General features: G+C 41.2%; 1 protein-coding gene across 5 annotated transcripts in view; it reads right to left on the bottom strand.

Moving 5' to 3' along the window:
* Positions 1 to 19006, bottom strand: part of PDE4D (phosphodiesterase 4D) — a gene marked incomplete at its 5' end in the record, with an annotated part of 752990 nt that extends 733984 nt beyond the window's left edge. For 4 of the 5 annotated variants that reach the window (XM_083356285.1, XM_083356282.1, XM_083356286.1 and 1 more), the window contains one exon: positions 18681 to 18981. Of the gene's footprint in view, positions 1 to 18680 lie in introns of all 5 variants that reach the window. The other variant, XM_083356283.1, reaches the window with a different exon arrangement.
* Between the last annotated feature and the right edge of the window lie 4442 nt (positions 19007 to 23448).

The following is a 23448-nucleotide window of genomic DNA, read 5'->3' as shown; positions in this document are numbered from 1 at the left end:
TACAGATTAAACTTTAAGACTTAAAAATAGCAGTTATGCCAGCAAGATTTGATCTGGAGGATGTACAGAGAAAATATAAGATCACTATAAAAATAAATACAGTACATGAGAACCTTAGAAATTATTGGAAAACATAAAATAATTTGTGAAAATTGAAATTGTTTTCCCCAAAATTTCAAGGAAGAAAAAAATATTGCAATGTCTTTCAGAATAAGATGTCAACGGTGCTAACATCGGATGTTCTTGCTTTGACAACATTGGAGATGCAGCCATTTTCCTTATGTTTTACTATTAGAATTAGAATTAGATGATACTGGGGGGGGGGTAGGAGGAATGTGCGTGGGAGTTTAGTCAGACATAACAATACTGTACTAGTGTGAGAACCAAGGTTTTTGAAATAAGAGATAAGAAATGGTGGGTTGGAGAACTGGAGGGAAAGCCTGCATTTCAAACTAATTGGAGAATGTGATTTATGACTGTTAATTAGAGGAGGGAATTGTGCTTTGATACTATGTGCTCAGGGGAGGGGAATTCAGATTTTGGCTATACCTGTGTACGTGCCAATGCTGTTTCTTGAATAAAGATTCTTTAAGGTAAACAATGCCTCGAAGTTCTTTGAAGAGTTTCATCTGTCAGAACCATGACATAAGCTATCATGAGAGCCACAGGAAAAATGCAGGCTTAAGTCCCTGAACAGCAAAAATATAATACATTAACCAAATGCAACTTTTTAAAATTAAGCAAGAAAGGGCAAGAAGTTGCAAAACAAGAGTGTCAACAAACAGGAACAAATATTTTTTTTAAAGGAAAAAGATAGTTATTCTAAAGAAAAGCAGACCAATCATATAAACTTTAAGGCTAAGGTAGGATTACTTAAAAGTAATCATGAAAGAAAGCCACAGTAATTGTATTTCTGCAATAGAATAGAAATAAGAAGTTAAAAGGTAGCTGTTGAGAAAGATTAATTAAAAAAGCACCTTCAAATCATGGATTTAGGATGATTATAGAAGTCCCAGAGCTACAAGAAACAACAATCAGTTATGAATAAAAGAAAGGCTGGCTGTTCTCTTGAAATAATAATCAGCAAGCAACAACTCACATGCTTTGGCATCTCATGCAAATGGATGATGAGCTAGAAAAAAAATCCCTAGAGTTGGCATTTTGTCAAGAAATAAGATTGGTGGACAGGATCAAAGAAATCACTGGAAAGTCCTTGGGAGAGCTACTGATTGTCACTAGGGAAAAGTTGAGATGGTAGATATTTTTCCATCTTCAGCATCTGGGCTTGACTGGCACCTAACAAACTCTGAAGAAAGATTTTATCATGAAACTGCACTTTCTCATTCAGAAAATTTTAAAAAGGAACCAGATGGCACTGTCTTCTTTCGGGATGTTCATTTTTTTTTCTCCATTGGTGTCAGAAATAACAAAATAGCTAACTGCACAGTGTCTGTGTCTTTGCTTGAAAAACAAATGACATAACCACACACACAAAAATCAATCATTCTTCTCACTTTCAATGATTTACATTAGAGTAAGAAGAGGTGTGTGCATGAGAGATGGGAGTCCCAAAAGTCAAGATGGGGACTCTATTCTGTGGATGACCCTGGTTAAGGAAATAGCAGCTTTTCAGATGCTGTTGTACCACATCTCACAACGTCATGGCCATGCTACTTGAACTAGAATAGAATAGAACTGGAAGGGACTATGGAGGTCTTCTAGTCCAGCCCCCTGCTCAAGCAGGAGAACCTATACCATCTCAGACAATTGACTGTCCAGTCTCTTCTTAAAAACCTCCAGTGATGGAGCGTCCACAATTTCCAGAGGCAAGCTGTTCCACTGGTTAATGGTCCTCACTATTAGGAAGTTTCACCTTAATTACAGGTTGCTTCTCTCTTTGGTCAGTTTCCAACCATTCCAACCACCTGCCTTCTGGTGCTTTGAAGAATAATTTTACCCCCTCTTTTTGTGGCAGCCCCTCAAATACTGGAACAGTGCTATCATGTCACCCCTGTTTCTTCTTTTCTTTAGACTAGCCAAACTCAATTCCTGCAACCATTTAGTCTCCAGGCCTTTGATCATCTTAGTTGCTTGTCTCTTAATTTTTTCCAAACTCTCAACATCTTTTTGTGATATGGTGACCAAAGTTGGTTGCAGTATTCCAGGTGTGGTCTCACTAGGGTTTTATAAAGCAGTACTAATACTTTGCATGATCTTGATTCTATGCCTGTTTATACAACCCAGGACTGTATTAGCATTTTTGGCGGCTGCTGCACACTGCTGGCTCATAGTCAAGTGATTGTCCACTAGGACTCCAAGGCCTCTCTCACAGTTACTGTTTTGAGCCAGGACTCGCCTAATCTGTACTTATACCTTTGATTTTTCCTGCCCAAATGTAAAACTTTGCTTTTCTCCACATTAAAGTTCATTTTGTTGGATAGGGCCCAACTATTTGAACTCCCTTTTGGGATTTGTAATTCATCAACCATCTGGAGGTCAATAATGGACCTAGCAATTGAATAGTGATTCCATTTATTATTTGGAGGGATATTTATTTCAACCTACAAACAAAATTCAGCTGTAGGTGCTTAAAGCAAACCCAGAAATGGTTTTGCCAGCACTATGTCAAAAATATGACAAAACATTTTCTTTGTACAATAAATTGTTTATCTCCAAATAGGGGGAATACAGCCAGCCATATTTCTGGAGAACAGATGCTGTCGTAATAAAAAATATTCCCTACATGCAGAACAAAATTAAGAAAGATAACAATAAAAAAACTGACTTCTTCTGTGATAATTTTGAAACACAAATTGATCAGCCTTTATATTAGAATTGGGGGAAAAAACTGAATAAGATCAAATGGAAACCTTTTTGCATATGACTCACTCCTAGCAAGTTATTACAAACATTTATGGATGAGTCTGCATTTCAACTTTACACCCAGGACAGCTTATATTAACATCAGATATATGAACAAACAGTAAAAGGGATGAACAAAAATATCACAAACCAGTCATAGCATACATAGATGTGGTAAATCTTAAGTTTAATGACACCATATTCATAATTACAGTAACTGAAAATGCATTTCATTTGGTTCTGATTTAATGTGATATTGATGTGACAGAGAGAGCAGAGTAATAGAAACCAGAGATGAGATCAGGTCCAGTCTAAGGCATAAACCCAGCTGGATCATCTTGGGTCAGTCATTCTCTCTCTCTCTCTCTCTCAAACCACCTCTGAAATCTTGCCAAGAAAACTGCAGGGACCTATCCAGGCAGTTGTCAGGAGTCAACACTGACTTGAAGCCCCCCCTCCAAAATGTGAAGTGTGAATTCAGTCACCGTAACTTATAAGCCATGGGTTTTGGGTTAACAGTAAGGATGAAGAGGGCCACTGTGGTTAATAACCATGTTTTGATATGATCCATGAACTCTTATTAGTGAAAAGCTTATGGAAATAAAATAATTCTATATTTGGCCTCAAAAAAAAACCACAATATGAATTAAGGTAACTTTCTATAAGGAAGATAGTTTTATTCATTCTAATCCAAGGGATTGTCACAAAGAAATCCAGATCAGACTGTCCATCAGCAAATAACTGTTGCCTCTCTATGGAATAGTATTTACCTTGTGATTAGAATGACTCCATTCCTTTTGGAATTCATGAAGGCCATGTAAGAAGCCTTCAGGATTAAAGTGGAGTTGGCTTTTCTATATATAACTGCAAATTTGATTGTTTCACAGTCCATTAGGATGGGGATGGGGATGACATACATACCTACATATACGCACACATACACATACACACAGAGCCGCACTTGTTAAGCTAATTGCTACTGTTATTAAGTGAATCATGCAGTTGTTAAGTACATCTGGCTTCCCCCATTGACTTTGCTTGTCAGAAACTAGCTGAGAAGGTTACAAACAGTAATCAAATGACCCCGGGACATTGCAGTCATCATAAATACATGCCAGTTGCCAAGCGCCCAAATTCTGATCATGGGGATGCTGCAATGTTCATAAGTGTGAAAAATGTTCATAAGTCACTTTTTTCTCTGCTGTTATAACTTTGAATGAGTGTAAGTCAAGGACTACCTGTATATCAGTGCCACACATTACTATGTTATACAGAAGAAAATACAGACTGTTCTTATGGCTATTGCTGCTAAAGGAGTTGGAAACAATTCAGGGAGGTTTTGTGCTCTTCAAAGTTTCCTGTCCTTGCTAACCCACAAAATTGCAGAGCTAAGGTGCCATTAGGTATGTTGAAATTTTTTAAAGTTACCCATTATTGTAACGTTGGTTTACATAAGATCCATTCATTTCCTGATCAAGCACTAGCTACAGATTATGAAATGAGTGGTTTGCAAACTGACAGTTTGTCTACTGTGTTTACAAAGTAGGTTCTTTAATAAACGTTAGACCAAGTAATGTTTCAAATGTGCTAATTGACAGGCTCAACATAGCTCCTTAGTAACTTTCTATTTGAATGGATTGCAGCCTGGGGATTGGTCTGACGTTACATAGACAGGGCAAATAAGTACCCTCAATGGTAGTGCCTCAATTTTCTGAAAATACCAGCTCTATTTTGTTGGGAGGATTTGTATGGATGGCTTGTTTTCTGGTTGCCCTAGAAAATGCATTGCCAAAAAAAATATGGACTATTAATAGGAAGCTTAATCAGCACTAAAAATGGTTTCCTTGCAAAGCTTTCCTATTTTGCTAGCAGTCCGGTGCATAAATGTCAGGACTGAGTGAAGAATGATTACCTTGATTTACAGCTGCATCCTTAGCTTGTGCTCTTCTAGAGAACATATCATCCCAAGTTGTCTCTGATTCTGGAGCATTACTGGGGGAAATTGGAACTCTCCTACTCTCTACCATGGAGAAAACAAACAATGATACCTTTTTAATATAAAAAATAGGACATAATTTGCATATAGAGAATGCCGGCTGGTGGCCCCCAGGGGGAGGTCCTTCTCTGTGGGCGCCCCGGCCCTGTCCAATCAACTGCCGGTGGAGCTCCGGATGGCACCAGATCTCCGCTCCTTCCGGTGCGGGTTAAAGACCCACTTATTCGAACAAGCTGGCCTGGCCTGATGGGGAGTCATTTTAGGGTTTTAATTATTTGTATATTTCTATTCTTTTATTGTGGGCATTAATTTAATTCTTTTTTTAACTTTTGTATTTCTGTATTTTTATTATATGCCCTGTTCACCGCCCTGAGTCCTTCGGGAGAAGGGCGGTATAAAAATCCAATAAAATAAAATAAAAATAAATAAATATAAGCTATAACACACAGTCACGTCTCCTGATAACTTTACAGGCTCACAAGTATTCATTTAGTAACCATTTGGAGTTACCACGATGCTCAAAAAAGTGACTTACGGCCTGGTCCTTGTACTTATTGTATTGTATTGTATTGTATTGTATTTGTATACCGCCCTTCTCCCGAAGGACTCGGGGCGGTGAACAGGGCATACAAAAAAAATACGAGATACAAAAATTAAAAAAAGAATTAAATAATAGCCCAGTTAAAACAGTCAAATTAAATGACTATCACATCACTTAACCACAGTGACTTGCTTAATGACCATGGCAAAAAGGTTGTGAAGTTTCATGCAGTCACATGATGCCTCACTTAATTCCCTTTTTCTGCTCCCCATTTTGGTCATAAGTCAATTTTCCTGTATGATTCGGTTTCCTTGGTAACACAGAAGTTACAGAAGTAATTTCCCATGGCCTTTTTTCAAGACTTTTTTAAAACTTCCCAATCTAATTTAAAGTCATGGGTTTTCCTAGTGCCATGACATCTGACTGATAACTAAGCTGAATCCAGTTCACCTTTTCAAGATTAGCTGATGTTGGCTAATGCTGCCACTGTTGTGATATTGAGAGAAAACCTGCTGTATTTCACAGACAGTTATGGTGCGGGATGTTTAGAGTTATAGGTTTATATAGGAGATGGAAGGAGAAATTGAAATCTCCGTGGCAAATGCTTTCTTCCAAGTGTTCCTAATAATTTTCTTATATCCATTAGTCCAGGGATCTTCAAACCTGGTCCTTTTATGACTTGTGGACTTCAACTCCCAGATTTCCTCAGTTGGCTACACTGGCTGAGGAATTCTGAGAGTTGAAGTCCACAAGTCATAAAAGGGCCAAGTCTGAAGATCCTTACATTAGTCTCTCCAGTTGCTTGGTTCTTCTACCTTAGTTCTCCCCAGCCTAGTTCTAGGAAAAGGAGGAAGGATGAGGCTTTCTGATCAAAACAAAGAAATACAGAACTTGAATATTTCTGGCACAAGGTGGGTTGTATGATTGGTTGCCAATGCTGCAAAGCAAGACAAAGCACAGCTATCTCTTGTGCCAGTCTTGGAAAACAAGAGAGAACATAGTGTTATACATGAGACAGTGTTTAATGCAGGGGTGTTCAAACTTGGCAACTTTAAAGACTTGTGGACTTCAACTCCCAGAATTCCTCAGCCAGCTTGTGGACTTCAACTCTCAGAATTCTGGGAGTTGAAGTCCACAAGTTTGAAAAGTTGCCAAGTTTGAAGACCCCTGGTTTAATGAGTAATCTCCTTACAAAATTAATGAAGTCAAAGAAGTTTATTTTCTCTATATTTTTGTTTTCCTAATAACGGAAGAATTGTCCTGAATTCTTGGGATTGTTTAGACAATGACACACAAAGACCTTTTTGCAAACCATTCCAGGTTTGTGTTAGTTCATTTTGCTTTAGGTTATCAAGGAAAGAAAGACATTAGTCTGAAAGAGTAATTACAATTAATACCGTATATACTTGAGTATAAGCCGAATTTTTCAGCCCACTTTTTGGGCTGAAAAAATCCACTTCGGCTTATACTCCAGTCAACAAAAAAAGAACTTACCGAGGACTTGCGCGCGGCCGAGCTACTTTGCCTGACGCTGCTGGGGTCGCCCAGGCGCCTCTGCTCGCCCTCAGCAGCACCTGGCCCGGAATCACATGTGAAACAAGCCCGGCAGAGGAGCCGGAGCGGCGAGCAGAGGCGCCCGGCCCAGATCCTGCAAGGCCCGGCCGAGACGCGCCCCCAGCAGCGGAGCTGCTCCGGCTCCTCTGCCGGGCTTGTTTTGCATGTGAGCTACTTTGCCTGACGCTGAGAAGACCCGCTTGGGCACTCGGGTTGTTGTCAGTCTCCGCAGGCCCTTCTCATTTCCAGGAACATCAAGCGCGCTTGGCTCCCCACCCCCACGGCAGGGCAGCGCAGGGCAGAGACTTGCTCGCCCTTCTGACGGCCCTGAAGAGAAACGAAGGGCTTGCAAACTCCCCGCGAGAAGCTGGGCGAAGCGCGCGGCTGGGCGAGTGTGTGCTTCACTGAGCTGAATAGTGCAGGGTTGCCTGCATGTTTGCTTGTTCCGGGTAGAAAAAACGCTGTCGACCCCGGCATCTTTTGCGGGGTGGGGTGGGGTGGAGGAAGCAGTTTGCGAAGCAGCCGAAATGGGGGTATATAGAGGATGGGAGGTTCCCACCGAGAGAGCCAGCAGAGTTGTTGTCGAAGCGCGTCACACGCCTTTCCAACCACCAGAGAAGGGAGGAATAAGAAACACACACACACACACACACACACACACACACACACACCAGGAAATCGAGGAAGCTTGCATAAGATCTGAAGGAGACACGATCGTGGGAAAGGCACCGAGCGTGCCGTGGAAAAAAAAGAAAGGGTGGACTTGGGCTCGGCTGGTTTCGCAACGGGAAATGGGAAATCCCCGCAAAAGATGCCGGGGTCGACAGCGTTTTTTCTACCCGGAACAAGCAAACGCTGCCCCAAAACTGGGGCGTTTCAAGCCATGGCTCCTCCGGCAACAGTCGCTTAAGCTGCAGTTCATCCGGTTCCCCCAGCCTTTCCAAATATTCCAGGCTGGAGCATTCACTCCCTCCGCAGTTCCTCCAGCCATTACGAGCCGTTTCTGGTTAAGTTCAAACAAATACAAGCAGATTCAAGCCGTGGCTCTTTCCGTCCCGAAAATCAGCTGATCGGGCGTTTCAAGCCGCGGCATTTCAAAACGGCCACAATCTCCTGGCAAGACCTCCTCTGCAGTTCCTCCAGCCATTACAAAGTAACTCTGGTCAAATTCAGGCCGTTTCGGTCTAATTCAGGCAGATGCAAACAGATTCAAGCCGCGGCTCTTCCACCCGAAAATCAGCTGATCGGGCGTTTCAAGACGCGGCGTTTCAAAACGGCTACAATCTCCCGGCCAGACCTCCAGCTGCCTCACCTGACAATCGGGGAGGGGAGGGGAGGGGGGGAGGAAGGAGGAAGAAACCAGCACACCCTTCGCCCTTTTATTGTCGCAATCGAAGAGGCAGGAGAATGCGGGGTGGGGAGGGGAGAGAGAGAGAGAGAGAGAGTAGAAATCCCTATTTTCGGAGCCGAGAAGAGAAGCGCGGCTACAGCAGTCGCTAGAGTTCCCCCCAAGGGGGCGGAGAAAGAAGAACTCTCGGAGCATTTCTTTCGTAAATACGCGCGCAGGCACACACTCGCCCAGCCGCGCGCTTCGCCCAGCTTCTCGCGGGGAGTTTGCAAGCCCTTCGTTTCTCTTCAGGGCCGTCAGAAGGGCGAGCAAGTCTCTGCCCTGCCCTGCCCTGCCGTGGGGGTGGGGAGCCAAGCGCGCTTGACGTTCCTGGAAATGAGAAGGGCCTGCAGAGACTGACAACAACCCGAGTGCCCAAGCGGGTCTTCTCAGCGTCAGGCAAAGTAGCTCACATGCAAAACAAGCCCGGCAGAGGAGCCAGAGCAGCTCCGCTGCTGGGGGCGCGTCTCGGCCGGGCCTTGCAGGATCTGGGCCGGGCGCCTCTGCTCGCCGCTCCGGCTCCTCTGCCGGGCTTGTTTCGCGTGCGAGCTACTTTGCCGGCCGCTGCTGAGGGAAGATCTCTGGAGAGGAGCATAAGGTGAGCTGCTGCATTTCCCAGCCTCGGCTTATACTCGAGTCACCAACTTTTTCCATTTTTGGGGGGTGAAATTAGGGGTCTCGGCTTATATTCGAGTCGGCTTATATTCAAGTATATACGGTATATAATTATTCCGGCAGCCTTCAGCTAATGCATTCAAGCCGAACATCATTTCCCCCCCTCTCCCCTTGCATTTCTGCCTTCAAAGGAATGCAGTAAATTGCTTTATGGCCTAATTGCTCTATTATGCTGAGATTAACTATCTTTGTACTTGAAAAACGTTTGCTTCTGCTGCCGTATGACACAGTATCGAAAACTACTATAGTCTCCAAGAATTAAATCAAGGACTTCAAATCAAAGCTTACTGACAAACATCTCTCAGTGTAACTTTGGTCATCTTCTCAGTGTCTCTGGATCCTCTTCTTTCTCTCTTCCTATCCTGCATCATTCTCTTCCCTGGATCATGATTTTTATGTTGACTCATCTTCAGGGATCACCCTAGAAACTGCATCTCTTCAACAGGCTGAGTTTGCCTATTGCTGTAGTTTGCCTAATGCTGTCTTATCTTGCTAGCCAGTTTTCTTTCTCTCTTGCTCTGAGCTCAGTTCCAAAATTTTTATTTTATTTACTCATTGGATTTGCTGCCCATCTCACCTTAAGGGGGCAACATTACTAATTCCTGCCAGCTTTCTGGCACTTTTCAATTTGCGGGGTCCTTGGTGCTGAAATATACCGATAGAATATTTGCAAGTTAGGTTGAACTGCAGGATCCTTGGTGCTCTTTGGTTTTCTTGCAGATACTTCATTATCAAACTAGGTAACGTCGCCAGTGCACTTTTTATATCTGAAAGAACAAAATGCTTGTTTCTGCTAGTTACAAGAGGGCACAAGTATTTTGGAGAGAGACTGCAACCATTAAATGAGATGAAGCTCTGGGTAAAATATTGAAATACTGTAACCCCTATAATGTATCAAAATAGATTTTGGTGTTTGTAGGTCCAAGAACATTTCATATAATAAGTTTCCAGAACAAGCTTTGTTTTTGTAAATACATTGGTTTCTAGCCAAGAAAATACCACATTTCCCACTGTTATTTCCCATTATTAGTACTATACCTCTCACTTTGAAATAATTATGCATTCAGTGTCATCTGATGTTTTTCATTTTATCTTAAACAAGAAACAGTTGACATGCTCATGAATTAAAACTTGGTTCACAATCTATCCTGTTTATCAAGAAGAATCTCTGCGGTTGGCTGCCCAGACATAGACAATACATTTCAGAAACCCATTCATGTTGAATGATCCGAAAACTATGCCAGATAATTTTGAAAGTATTGCTCCATTGTGTTTCCCTTTTCAGAAGAGCAAAAATATCACAGAATTCTCTTTTGCTGCAATCCTTTCTTTTTGGATATGGGAGTGTTGAAATAATCAATTTATAATGCTCTGTTTTCAGATGAGCTGTTAGACAAAGAGAGAAGCAGGCCTATCTCAAAGTAACATTAAACTTCTGCAAACTTTCAAAATTAATTAATTCTGAGATAAACATATTCATGTTTTTTTCAGAGTTTCCCGATTCAATTAATTTCCTTTGCAGGGTTTTGGCAAAAATTCTATTCCTAGAAGCAAATTTAGTGCCTTTTCCTCTTTCAAAGAAATTTGATCTGTCTATTCAAGTGGCTGAGATGAACATCTGCACTGACAATTCACCAATTAGCCTGAAAGCAGGTATTCAAAGCTTAATGATCATCTCCTTTTGAACTACAGCAATTTTTTAAGTATTTTAACTTCTGTTAAATTTGCTTTGTCTATCTTTTATTTTCTTTTATCAACCTACAAACATACACATGTACATATATGAATATTAAGTAACACAATATTATAATTATATGTCAGTTTTAAGTAACTAGATGTCTATGGAGATTCTCAGTCATCCAGGTCATGGTTCTCCCAAAGATGCTTTTTTCAAGAGGCAACTGGACTTTGATTTTCTTTGAAGACATTTCGCTTCTCATCCAAGAAGCTTCTTCAGCTCTGACTGAATGGTGGGGAATGGAAGGATTTATACTCCTTGTAGACAGATGGTCATTTACATTCTTTTAGAGAGTCACTGAGGCCACCTGGAGTTTTATCTGTGTCATCAGGGTCACCTGAGTAGTGCAAATGGGTGTGGAGCGACTGTGTTGTAGACTGGAGATAAATGATGTCATATGCCTCCCCTTCTGTTGAGAGAGGGCTGTTCAATTTTGACAAAAATGGCCTCTTTGACCCCTCTTTCAAACCAGCAGTCCTCTCTGTCCAAAATATGGACTTTGCTGTCTTTGAAAGAGTGGCCTTTGTTTTTTAAATGCAGATGGACTGCTGAATCTTGTCCTGATGGTTTTGTTCTCCTGTGTTGTGCCGTGCACTTGTGAAGTGGTTGTTTTGTTTCCCCAATGTACAGATCTGTACATGGCTCACTCCATTGTACTGCATATACCATGTTGCTCAGTTTGTGTCTGGGTGTTTTACCCTTGGGGTGGACAAGCTTCTGCCTTAGTGTATTCTTGGGTTTGAGGTGTACAAGTATGTTACGTTGGCTGAAGATCCTCCTGAGCTTTTCTGATATTCCTGCAACATATGGACTGACTACATTGCTTCTTTTATTGCTTTTTTCTTTGTCTGTTGCGGAGAAGCTCCTGCTAGGTATTTTTGGGGATTTGATGATGGCCCACTTGGGATAGCTACAAGTTCTGAGGGCTTCCTTGATGTGTTTTAGGTCTTCTTCTTTCCCATCTTTGCTGGTAGGCAGGCCTTTAGCTTGGTGATGTAGGGTTCTGATAACCCCCATTTTGTGCTCCAGTGGGTGGTAAGAATCAAAATGTAAATATTGATCTGTATATGTGGGGGTTTTCTGTAAACTTTGATGTTAAGGCTTCTGTCTTCCTTAATGTATAGTGAACAGTCCAGGAGGGCTAGACTATTTTCCTTAACATCTTCACATGTGAATTTGATGTATTTGTCCACTGAGTTGATACATTTGGTGAATGCTTCCAATTCCTGTGTTTTGACCTTGACCCAAGTATCATCCACATTACCTATACCAGTGACTGGGTAGAATTCCTGTGAAGGAATTTATTACAATAATAGGGAGGGAAAAAGTAAATGCAACTTGTATTAATACATTTCCACCTGAGGTTGGAACCAATAGGAATGGTCACAGATTGTCCACAGCATTTCAGCCAACCTGGATAAATATCCCAATTATAAAATGTGCTTGCTCAGCATGCGTGACCAAATCATTTACTCTCCCAGTGAAAAGATTTACTTTTGTCCTCCTGCAATACCCAACATAAGAGGGCTGCTGATGGTGGCCATTTAAAAAAAATCCTTCCATCATTTGCAAGAAAAACAGAGAAACTTACATTTTCTTCCCCACCTGTCCAGCCTAAACGAGTTCAAATCACCAGGACCAGATGGATTACACCCCAAGGTGCTCAAGGAACTGGCAGATGTGATCTCAAAACCACTGAACTATATTTTTCAAAGATCCTGGAGCACTGGGGAACTACCAGAGGACTGGAAGAGAGCTGATGTAGTTCCCATCTTCAAAAAAGGGAAAAAAATAGATCCAGGAAACTACAGACCTATAAGCCTGACCTCAATACCTGGGAAGATTCTGGAAAAGATAATCAAACAACAAATCAGCGAACACCTTGATGCGAACAAAGTTATCACAAAAATCAACATGGGTTTGTCAAAAACAGATCATGCCAGACAAATCTTATTGCATTCTTTGACCAAGTGACAAAACTAGTGGACCAGAGGAATGCTGTAGATATAATTTACTTGGACTTCAGTAAGGCATTTGATAAAGTAGATCACAACCTACTACTTGATAAGATAGAAAAATGTGGGTTAGATAGCATCACCACCAGATGGATTCGTAGCTGGCTGACAGGCCGTACTCAGTGTGTGGTCCTCAATGGAATGGCATCTACATGGAAGGAAGTGTGTAGTGGGGTGCCCCAGGGCTGTTCTGAGCCCAGTGCTCTTCAACATCTTCATCAACGATTTGGATGAGGGGATAGATGAGGAACTCATCAAATTTGCAGACGACACCAAGCTGGCAGGAATAGCCAATACTCCAGAAGATAGGCTTAAGATACAGGAGGATCTGGACAGACTCGAACACTGGGCACTATCTGACAAAATGAAATTCAATTGTGAAAAAAGTAAGGTTCTACATTTAGACAGGAAAAATCAAATGCACAGGTATAGTATAGGTGGTACCTTGCTCGATAGTAGTAACTGTGAGAGAGATCTCGGAGTCCTAGTGGACAATCACTTAAATATGAGCCAGCAGTATGCTGCAGCTGCCAAAAAAGCCAACACAGTGCTAGGCTGCATTAACAGAGCGATAGAATCAAGATCACGTGAAGTACTAATACCACTTTACAATGCCTTAGTAAGGCCACACCTGGAATACTGCATCCAGTTTTGGTCACGATGATGTAAAAAAGATGTTGAGACTCTAGAAAGAGTACAGAGAAGAGCAACAAAGATGATTGGGGGACTGGAGGCTAAAACATATAGGGAACGGTTGCTGGAATTGGGTATGTGTAGTTTAATAAAGAGAAGGGTGAGGGGTGACATGATAGCAGTGTTCCGATATCTCAGGGGCTGCCACAAAGAAGAGGGAGTCAAGCTATTCCCCAAAGCACCTGAAAGCAGGACAAGAAGCAACGGATGGAAACTAGTCAAGGAGAGAAGCAACCTAGAACTAAGGAGAAACTTCCTGACAGTTAGAACAACTAACCAGTGGAACAACCTGCCTCCAGAAGTGGTGAATGCTTCAACACTGGAAGTTTTTAAGAAGAGACTGGTCAGCCATTTGTCTGAAATGGTATAGGGTTTCCTGCCTGAGCAGGGGGTTGGACTAGATGACCTCCAAGGTCCCTTCCAACAACAACTTCTTCTTCTTCTTCTTCTTCTTCTTCTTCTTCTTCTTATTATTATTATTATTATTATTATTATTATTATTATTATTATTATTTGGCTTCTTCTTCAACACTGTATGGGGGGAATCTGCAGGGTTGCACTCAGGAACATCTCCCTACAGATATTTGAAAGGACTTGATTAATTTTTTTTCCTGTCCTTTTGTCAGTACTTTACCTGTAAAGCCATTGGGTATTAAAACTGTTAAGCTAAGTTCCCTGAAAGGCCCCATGTTGATAAATAGCTTGAACAACAGAAGGTAAGTTAGTTTGGATCCAAACAACCTCAGAGCTGTTTGGGGCTAAATCTGATCCCCTCTAAGTTCATTAAGCAGGTCGTTTCCTTGAGTTAGAGAGTTTGCTCGCCGTGCTTCTGCCATCCACCATCCATAACCCTGTTAAGCATATTATACAAACAAGTCCTAGACCAGAAGGGCTACATATGCATCTTGGACACTGAAAGATCACACCTGCCCTTTTCCTGTTGCTGTTAATTTGGACTCCAACTAGACCTCCAAGGTCCTTCCCAGTTCTATGGTTCTATGAAGTTCAGGAAACCAAGCAATATGGACTCATTGGTCCACTGGCTACTCAGTTAGGTGAATGGCTGAGTGGCAGGGCATGAATTGTAGTTTTCCTGCAAACAATGACAAAGGAAACCAGGAATTTGAAGGCTGTTCTTCTAAAGGAGGCATTCATAAAGCATTATGAAACAGTATGTAAGTTTAAATGCTATTGCTTGCTAATGTCTGCCATCTTGAGTTCCTGCAGACTATAAACTAATGATTGAATAACACTTAATGCACAAGCATCCCCCACTCATTAATTTCATAACTGTGTGCCCATTAGGTCAAAAAAGGTTGCCATTCAAGTCGCACATATTCACAAAAAGGAAATGGGTTTTATAGGCTATCATCCTGTGGGAAGTCAGCCCCTCCCCTCCCCCCCCCGAGAAATAAATATTTTGGGGAATATTAAAAGGCAGAATATTATATTTCCCCAAAGGATCTTAAAGGCAGAAATCCCTCCCCAAGTCTATCTGCCCAAACAGAAATCAGGTCTGCAGAAATGAAGATGTGATAATCTTTTCAGAAAGATTGGAGCAAGGAAGCTGGATTAGAAAGACAAAGATCTCTAGAATAAACAATCCCCCACACCAAAAAATCCAACAATCATCAGCCACAGCCCCAGGGAAGCAGGATATGACCTTTGGGATATAACATGATTAACCCACCATCATCAGAATACCAGAAAGGCACACTCAGACTCAGGTCAAAGTTCATGCCACAAGAACAACTCAAACAAAAGCTCAAGAAAGTATAAAAACCCACCACTCCCTACTACATGTGGTCAGCTTTCCCAGAGCCACACGTCTGTCTGGCTTTGCTCTTCAATAAACTACAACCTTCTTTCTAAGGCAGTCTCCATTTTGTTTATTCCCAGCTTGGTCTGGACCTGATGAAGATTTTTCTTTCCACAATCCCATTAGGTCTGCAATAGGCCAAAGCATAACATGCAAACCTAATTTATTTAAGATGTGATTTGAAATGGTTTGGCATAGCAAGGAGTCCAACGTGTAGCACAATTTGCTAAATGAAGAGCAGAGAGATGCAGAAGAAAAACTATAAAGCAATTTGGAACAACTAAGGTCCTTTAGGTTTTAATGGCATAAGAGAGGCAATGTAAGTGGACTGGAAACATCTTCAGGAAAAAGAGGAATGCGTTTATCTATTTAAAGAAAGGGAAGGAGGTAAAAATATTTTGGATGACCATATTATCTAGAAATGGTAGAAGCGCTTACCCTATCAACTGTAAGACTTTTAAGTAAAAAGTGGAGAGAAAATTAACTCAGCTATAATTGGGGCTATCTTAATCCATGCTAAGCTTAATTAATGTGCACTTAGTATTTTTCTATGGCTTACAAACCCAACACATTAACTAGTTTATGGTTCAACGTGTTGGGTAATCCTAGAAAATAACTTAATTCAGTAATTAGGTAAAACATGTTGATTGTGCTTTTGTCAATATAAAAAACTAGTTTTCTGAATTTCACTGTAATATTACTTCAGCCTAGATGGCAATTTGCTTCCTGTGATAAGCAATTTCAGGTTTAATGATTTGTGTGATTTTATTTTTCAGGAATATAATGTTCAGGCAGAAATGTAAATCTTATAGGCATGAGTCAAAATTCTAATTTTATTCAGAGAAGAACTTCGTATAGTAGTTTTAGGAAGAAATAAACTTGAGTATGTTGTTTTCCCAATGTCTAGTCAATTTCAACTTCCATGCAAGTTGTTCATAACCTATGCATTATTGGTAGAGATAGATACAATAGACCTAGTGTTGCCTATTATTTTTCAATGGAATATTGAAAAAATTATCCTGAAAGGGCTTAAGTGAAGCAGAGGCCATTATATGAACCAATAATTTAAATGCACTTTTCCCAACCTGATCTCTTCAAAATGGATGACAGTCTCAGTGCCAGACACCCCTAGAAGGCACTAGGTTGTAGAACAAGGGTGGGCAACTATGGCAATTCCTCTCAGTCACCATAGTGGGCTCAGGAATTGTGGGAATTGAAGTCCATAGGTCATAAAGTTGCCACAGTCCCCCCCCCCTGTAGAGGAAGCAGTTATAGGGAAGTTATAAGAGGAATTGTAAAGTTACACACTACATGTCAGGCTGATTCACAGAATATTTTTTTACATGCCTCTTTGCATCACTTATTTCACTGCATTATAAAATCTCTAAATCAGAAAACTAGACACAGAGGCACTGTAGGAAAAACTACAAATGTAGTTTTACAAATTGTTACATGGGACAATTCAGAATATATATATATTTCTATTCTATAATTATCAATTTAAAAAAATATGTGGAAGTTCTGTTTGTGCTAGGAGCACTGATATTAACTAGTTTGGGTAATGAGATGTCCTCAACAAAACAACCAAGCTCAGAAGGCACCAAAGACCCCTCAGAAATGTTCAAGTTTCACTTTTAACCAGTGACCCTGTTGGTATTCAGGGAATACTGATGAAAAATTCCATTTAGCATCCCCAATTCTTTTATAATATTCTATATGCCCTTGCCCAGCATTATTTTTAACATTGCAATTTGCACCACAGCCACATGGCACTCTTGCACACTACATAATTTGAGCACTGGGTTTCAGTGGCTCTGCTTTACTTTTAACCATGGTTTGAGGAGAGGGCATAGAGGAGATATTTTCAGTTCCACAGACTCATCAGGATGAAAGAAGAGATGCACTAATCCAGAAACCACCCACAGCCTAATGTAAATTAAAGCAAAAGAAGGCAAGTCATACTACAACAAACAACCTTTTTCTCTACATTTCTTAGAAAGTGTTTATAGGCAGCTATTTTTCTTGATAGAAAGCTCATGTAAACTTGAATATCTGAAGCCTTCCACAACCTTGTATCTTTACTAAAATTAATGAGTTTTCATTATATTGGTACCAAGGACCCTATGGCCATTCAGAGCAAAAAAAAATCAGCTTTCTATGCAGGAAGAGCTCTGCTTCCCTCCCTGGATAGTTATTACAAGAATTAATTTTAAAGACTTTCCTACAAGCTGCCTTAAGATAGTGGAGGAAATACTGAATATCAATGAAATACTTTTGCTACATAAAAACAATAACATCAAAAATAAAGGCTTTGAATCCACTGTGAATTTTAGCAACTTTACTAAGTCCCATTGTGTCCACTTATTATGGAAACATGCTTGGAACAAATACCCACAATTTAAGGCAGCATTTCATTGATGATTTACCGGTACTTATCCCTACAAACCAGGTGACAGATAGAAATCAAGGCTCCTGTTCCCTACCTGCAGCCTTTCATTTAACTGCTTCCCTCTAAAAGCTTTGCCATCTGACCTTGGGCCTCTTTAGCCAGAAATAAATCCCACTAAATTCAATGACTTGTTTCTAAAGAAGCTTATGGATAATTACAGACCAACTTCTAACAGACAGGACAGGATAAAGTACCATTTCTCTAATCCAAGACTTGAATGCACCAATTAAATTGTGGGTATTTGTTCCAAGCATGTTTCCATAATAAGTGGACACAGTGGGACTTACTTAGCAAAGCTGCTAAAAGTCACACTGGATGCATCACTAAAAAAAGATGATTATTTAATTATCTATTTAAATGTATTGCGACTGCCCATTTCCACAGACATTGGGCGACTTACAAATTCAAATACAAACCACGAAAGAAAGTTAAAAACATAAAAGGGCTCTTAACACAGCTTAATATCATACATCCCATCCAGCCACTGTAATATTTAAAAAAAAGACACGTTGTAACCCAAACGCAGCATGTTCCTCGGATCGAAACTGGTATTAAAATGGATAATGCCCACATCTCCTAATTCTTGTACTCATTTTTAACAAGAGCAGGCAGAGAAAGAACCGAGCAGCATTCCTTGGAAACAGCGATATTCCTTAATTCGGAATGCTCCAGGGCACCGAAGTTCAAAGGCACCAAGCAAGTTAAACTTGGCAGGCTGATGGGAGCAGCCTTGAAAGCGCTCCTGTACATTAACTCAGCCTTTCAAGGGGGGGGGGGGGAGAGAGAGAGAGAGAGAGAGAGAGAGAGAGAGAGAGAGAGAGAGAGAGAGAGAGAGAGAGAGAGAGAGAGAGAGAGAGAGAGAGAGAGAGAGAGAGAGAGAGAGAGAGAGCGCAGCTGGCATTTAAAGGGTGAGGTTCCCACACCGAGTTCAAAAAAGCAGGGTTTACTCACAGGGTTCTCCCGAAGAGACAGCGATTTAGGACAGGAAATTCCAGCGCAACATCACTCACTATGCCGGAGAAACAAGAGCTCGGGTCAGGGAGCAAGGCAGGCCCCCGGAATTACCAGAAGCCCCGGGACTCGTGCTTGTGCAGGCTGAGCGGTCAGTGAGGAAAGTGAGCTCACTTTAATCAGCCACTTGGTTATCCTCTCCGCGCGGCAAGTCTAACTGGCTCGGACAAGCAGAAAACACTCCCAACAACCCAAATAAAAAAGAAGGGAAGGGAAGCCAACCTCTCCCCGTACGCTCGGCTTGCTGGGGCTAACGCTCCTTTTTCAGGCAGGCAGGCAGGCAGGCAGGCGTGTGTTAGGGTGGGCGGGGCTCTGGCAGCCCCGGGAGATGGAATCGCACAGGCAGAGTTTGTCTGAAGGTTTTCAGAGCAACAGGTGACTTGCTTTGATGTAACCAAATTAGTCAAGCCGGCGCTCCACGTTGCACCCGGATCACGCCTGCCTCCCCCAGGAGGACTGAAGCCTTCTGCCTTGGGCCGGAGCATGCCGCGCAGGGGAGCAGCGCACGAGGCCTTTGGCGTTTTCAGAAAAGAGCCAACTCAAGCAGGAGTTTCTAGAGTAATTCTCTAGGGCGAAGTCAGCCTGCAGTTCAGAGAGGCATTGAGTGAACCAGCCAACGAAAGGATTTCCGTAAGAATCGGTTGCAGTGGCATCTTTTGTGGGGTGCCATTTCTCTTTAGAGCTGCCCCCCCACGTGAATTTTACTGCCCCTTAAGTAAAACCGACACCTCTGTGTTAGTTTCCTTCCCCACACTGGCTCTGGGGCACACAAGCCCCGCCCCAAGGGGAATCAGCTTCCTCTTTCAGGGCCAACCAACAGATTTCTCTAGCACTCCATTTAATGACAATACAGGTAGTCGTCCACTTATGACCATGACTGACACCCCAAATTTTGTTAGTTTAAAAGTGAGTTTTGCCCAATTTTATGACCTTTCTTGCCAGAGTTGTTCAATGAATCATTGCAGTTGGTAACACAGTTGTTAAGTGAATCTGGCTTCCCCATTGATTTTGCTTGTCAGAAGGTCGCAAAAGGTGATCGCATGACCATGGGACACTGCAACTGCCATTAATAGGAACCAGTTGCCAGGTGTGTCTGAATTTCAATCACATGACCATGGGAATGCTGCAACGGTTGTAAGTGTGAAAAATGGTCATAAGTCACTCCTCCAGTGCTTTTGTAACTTCGAACGGTCACTCAACAAATGGTTGTAAGTTGAGGACTACCTGCACTTCCTAATTATGAAAACTTAACAGGAACATTGGGGTCAAAAAAGTCCAGAGACAGCTGGGACTCTGACGGACTTATGTAAAAAATAGAGGGATCTTTCACTGTGTAGATGCAACCACTGTTTTTGACCTCCCATGCCCCCCTGCAACCTGGGATATTGGACATGGTGGTGGCTGTTTTAGCCATTCATTACTTCCATATGAGCAGCTCATGAAGCTTATTAAGCAGATCCAGATGATTTAATGAGTTCTGTTGTTCGTTTCCTTTAACTGCTAGGTGCTCCAAGAGATACTTTTTCTATGGCCATTATTCTAGATAGGAAAGCCACACTTTGCTCATTGGTTGCAAGAGCCACTCTACACCAGAATCACCCCAAAATTCAAGGAAAGTAGAAACATGAAACACTCTTGCTTGTGAGCAAGTCCTAACTCAACTCACTCAGCGTCCAGTTTTGGGCAGGTGTTGCCGGGAAGTGGGGGGGGGGACAGGCAGGGAGAACATATCCCTGGTCCAGAGAGGGAGTCCCCACTTTTCTAGCACATACCAAAAAATTAGGTCATGGTAAGGTCAACTAGCGGTTAAGCAACATCAACGTTGGTGGGCTTTGCCTATTTAAAGGGGAGGTAAAGTTGGCTTCCCGTTTTCTGTTGGTCCAGCAGAGGGATTTCCCATTCCCATCCTTTGTTTTCTGATCGAAAAGTACTTTTATCACAACATTCTGATCAGCAGGGCTGTTTTTGTCATAGAACGCCCAGAACAGAGTTCTGGCACCTTTTTTGGATGGAACCTTGTAGAGTAGGCAAGGCGGGTTGTGTGACGTGTGTGAGTTCCGGCACTTTTTTTTTTTTTTACAAAAAAAGCACTGCTGATCAGTATTGGTAAGTGGAGCATGAGTGATACTAGGCAGGAGGAAGTCTCTGGAAAAGGCACCCCTGTCCAGTTTGGATTGAGGACTAGCTGTGCCCCTCCCCATATCTACTGAGGGCAGGAAAAAGAGCCTTCTTCACATGAAGCCATACTGCACCTACTGTCTGTCTTAGATTAGGGTTCATTGGAGGGGGCTGCCAATGCATGATTTAGAATCTGGGCCCAATGCCACACCAAACCTTATGGGTGCAACAACTCATAACGTGGTGATCAGTATTTTCTCACTTTTGTAAAGGATGTTATTTATTTCCTCTTTGTGCCTGGCTCATTTCTGTATAAAGCTACGTAAGGGAAAAGGTTCCTAGGGCAGCTACAGAAAGCTAACTGGACTTTCTTATTAAATCACTAATATTTCACTTAAAAGTATTGAAGTGTCCACAGAGTGTGATCAAAATGTCAAGATGGTGGCCACAACATTTTTTGACTGAAGTTCGGTCTCTTTTCCATGTGCATTGCATATAAAAATATTCTAACCTAAAATCACAAAGCAGATTTTATAACCTCTGTACTTTGAGAATGCACAAAGGGGTGCCTGCACCCAGAAAATCTTTTTCTAGAAATCACCCCTTTTATGGCATATTATCAGCGCGGCTTGGACTTCCCAATTAAAAACAAAATCCTTGTCCTGGAGGCACCTTTTGCATAACACACCCTTGTCTCTATTTTTTGTCTGAGTCATCCTTGTAATCTGGAAGATTAGAGGATATACACTTCCATCAGCAAGAGTAATCTATCCTGAGCATCTGGGAACAGAAAATCCAAGTTAATAGTGATATCATTAGATCCTACAGCCACTAATACCATATATTACAAATTTATATCTGCTAGAAGGAGGCTGTTAACAGTCTAAACAACAAGGAAGATATTAAAAGGGAAACTTGCCTGACAATGTCCAAAGGAAAAGCCATTCCACAAGAGGAAGAAGCAATAGAAAAGGCATGCTTCTGCACCCTCGGACATGGCATTCCTTAAGCAAGTTTATATGGAGAAAGACCAGCCTATATGATGTGATGATGAGGTGGGCAGATGTTATTTGGAGAAGGCAATCCCACAGATATCCAAGCCCTGAACCATGAAAGTGACAAGCAAAACCGTGAATTGTACCTAGAAGCCATTTGTAAATAGCACAGCTCCTGCAGAAGTAATCTAAATGGGCTCAACAATCTGGATCAATTGTAGCTTACAAATACACTTTTATAACTGCAGAAACATTGGAGTAAGAATTGAGTACTCTTTTATCTCTGGGTCTGACCAAGTACTTAAAACATGGGCGTCCTTGGTTTAGATTTAGTCCTGTGGTCATGATATTGCATACACTGCCAAGGTACATCCAGTTCTCACCATCCCATCTGTGTGAGTACTTCTTCTGATCTGCATCATAGGTTGACCGCTGAAAACCAGACAGTCCACCTGAGCTGATTGTAGATTAAACTATTTGAACCCTGATATTGTGGTTTGTAACACATGATTTAGCTTTGCAAATCCATATAATTGCATTTTATGTAATAAATCATTGTTAACTATAGCTTAACATAAAAGGTAAAGCTAACCACAAACTGTCTTCATCCTGTAAATTTGGATTTTTTTTATTTTTGTAATTGAGAAGGCTATCTTTTTTCCAATGTGTTGTCTTTATTATTATTCCTTTAGCTTTTAATTTATTTTTTATCATTTTGCTGTTTTTATAAACTCTGGCATTTACAGTAAATCAACTGGAGATATATTCAAGTTAATAGATTGTAGATGAAAAGAAAAAAAAGAAGTAGATAGACAGACAGACAGAAAGCTTTTTCACTGCATTGTCTTAACCTTATCCAAGAATTTTTTGTTTAGCTAACTGGAATCTGCTAAACTCTTGTAAAACTTGTACATTTATAATCCAAAATAAGAATATTCAAATCCTCACTATTCAGATCCTCACTATTCATACAGTTACAGTCTGTCCTTCATCATAGACATCTTCTGCAACAACTGTGTTTATAAATGGATCAGCACCATTTCCTTTTTCTGAAAAGAGACACAGAACAGTTTAACAGAATGTTTAATCTCACAATACATCTAGTCAACATATTCAGCATCATTTATTACTAGGAAATGGAAAAAACCAAGAGCTTTCCACCATATGTGTGCACATGTTAACACACTTTTAAAAACTCTAAGCCAAAAGGTAAGTAGTTTTGGGTTCTGATTTCCACAGAGACCTCCCTTTTAAGCTTTTCAGTCAAACCATACTTTAATGATATAGAAGACTCCACATCCTGAAGGTGCCCATCCATTTGTTACCTTTGATCTGATTGAGCAGGTACAGCTTAGGCAAAGTTGTCCCTCCAGAGCTATGATTCTATATTAATAATAATAATAATAATAATAATAATAATAATAATAATAATTTAATTTAATTTAATTTAATTTAATTTAATTTATTAATATTTCTATACCGCCCTTCTCCCGGAGGACTCAGGGCGGTGTACAGGGCAAGAATAAAACACAGAAATTTACAAAAACTAAAAGATGATTAAATACATGCCCGATTAAAATACAATTGATACATAG

This window comes from Vipera ursinii, assembly GCF_947247035.1.
Source record: "Vipera ursinii genome assembly, chromosome: 2".
Taxonomy (NCBI): domain Eukaryota; kingdom Metazoa; phylum Chordata; class Lepidosauria; order Squamata; family Viperidae; genus Vipera; species Vipera ursinii.
The sequence above is the reverse complement of the archived record's forward strand: the minus strand, read 5'-3'. Positions and strand labels throughout refer to the sequence as shown.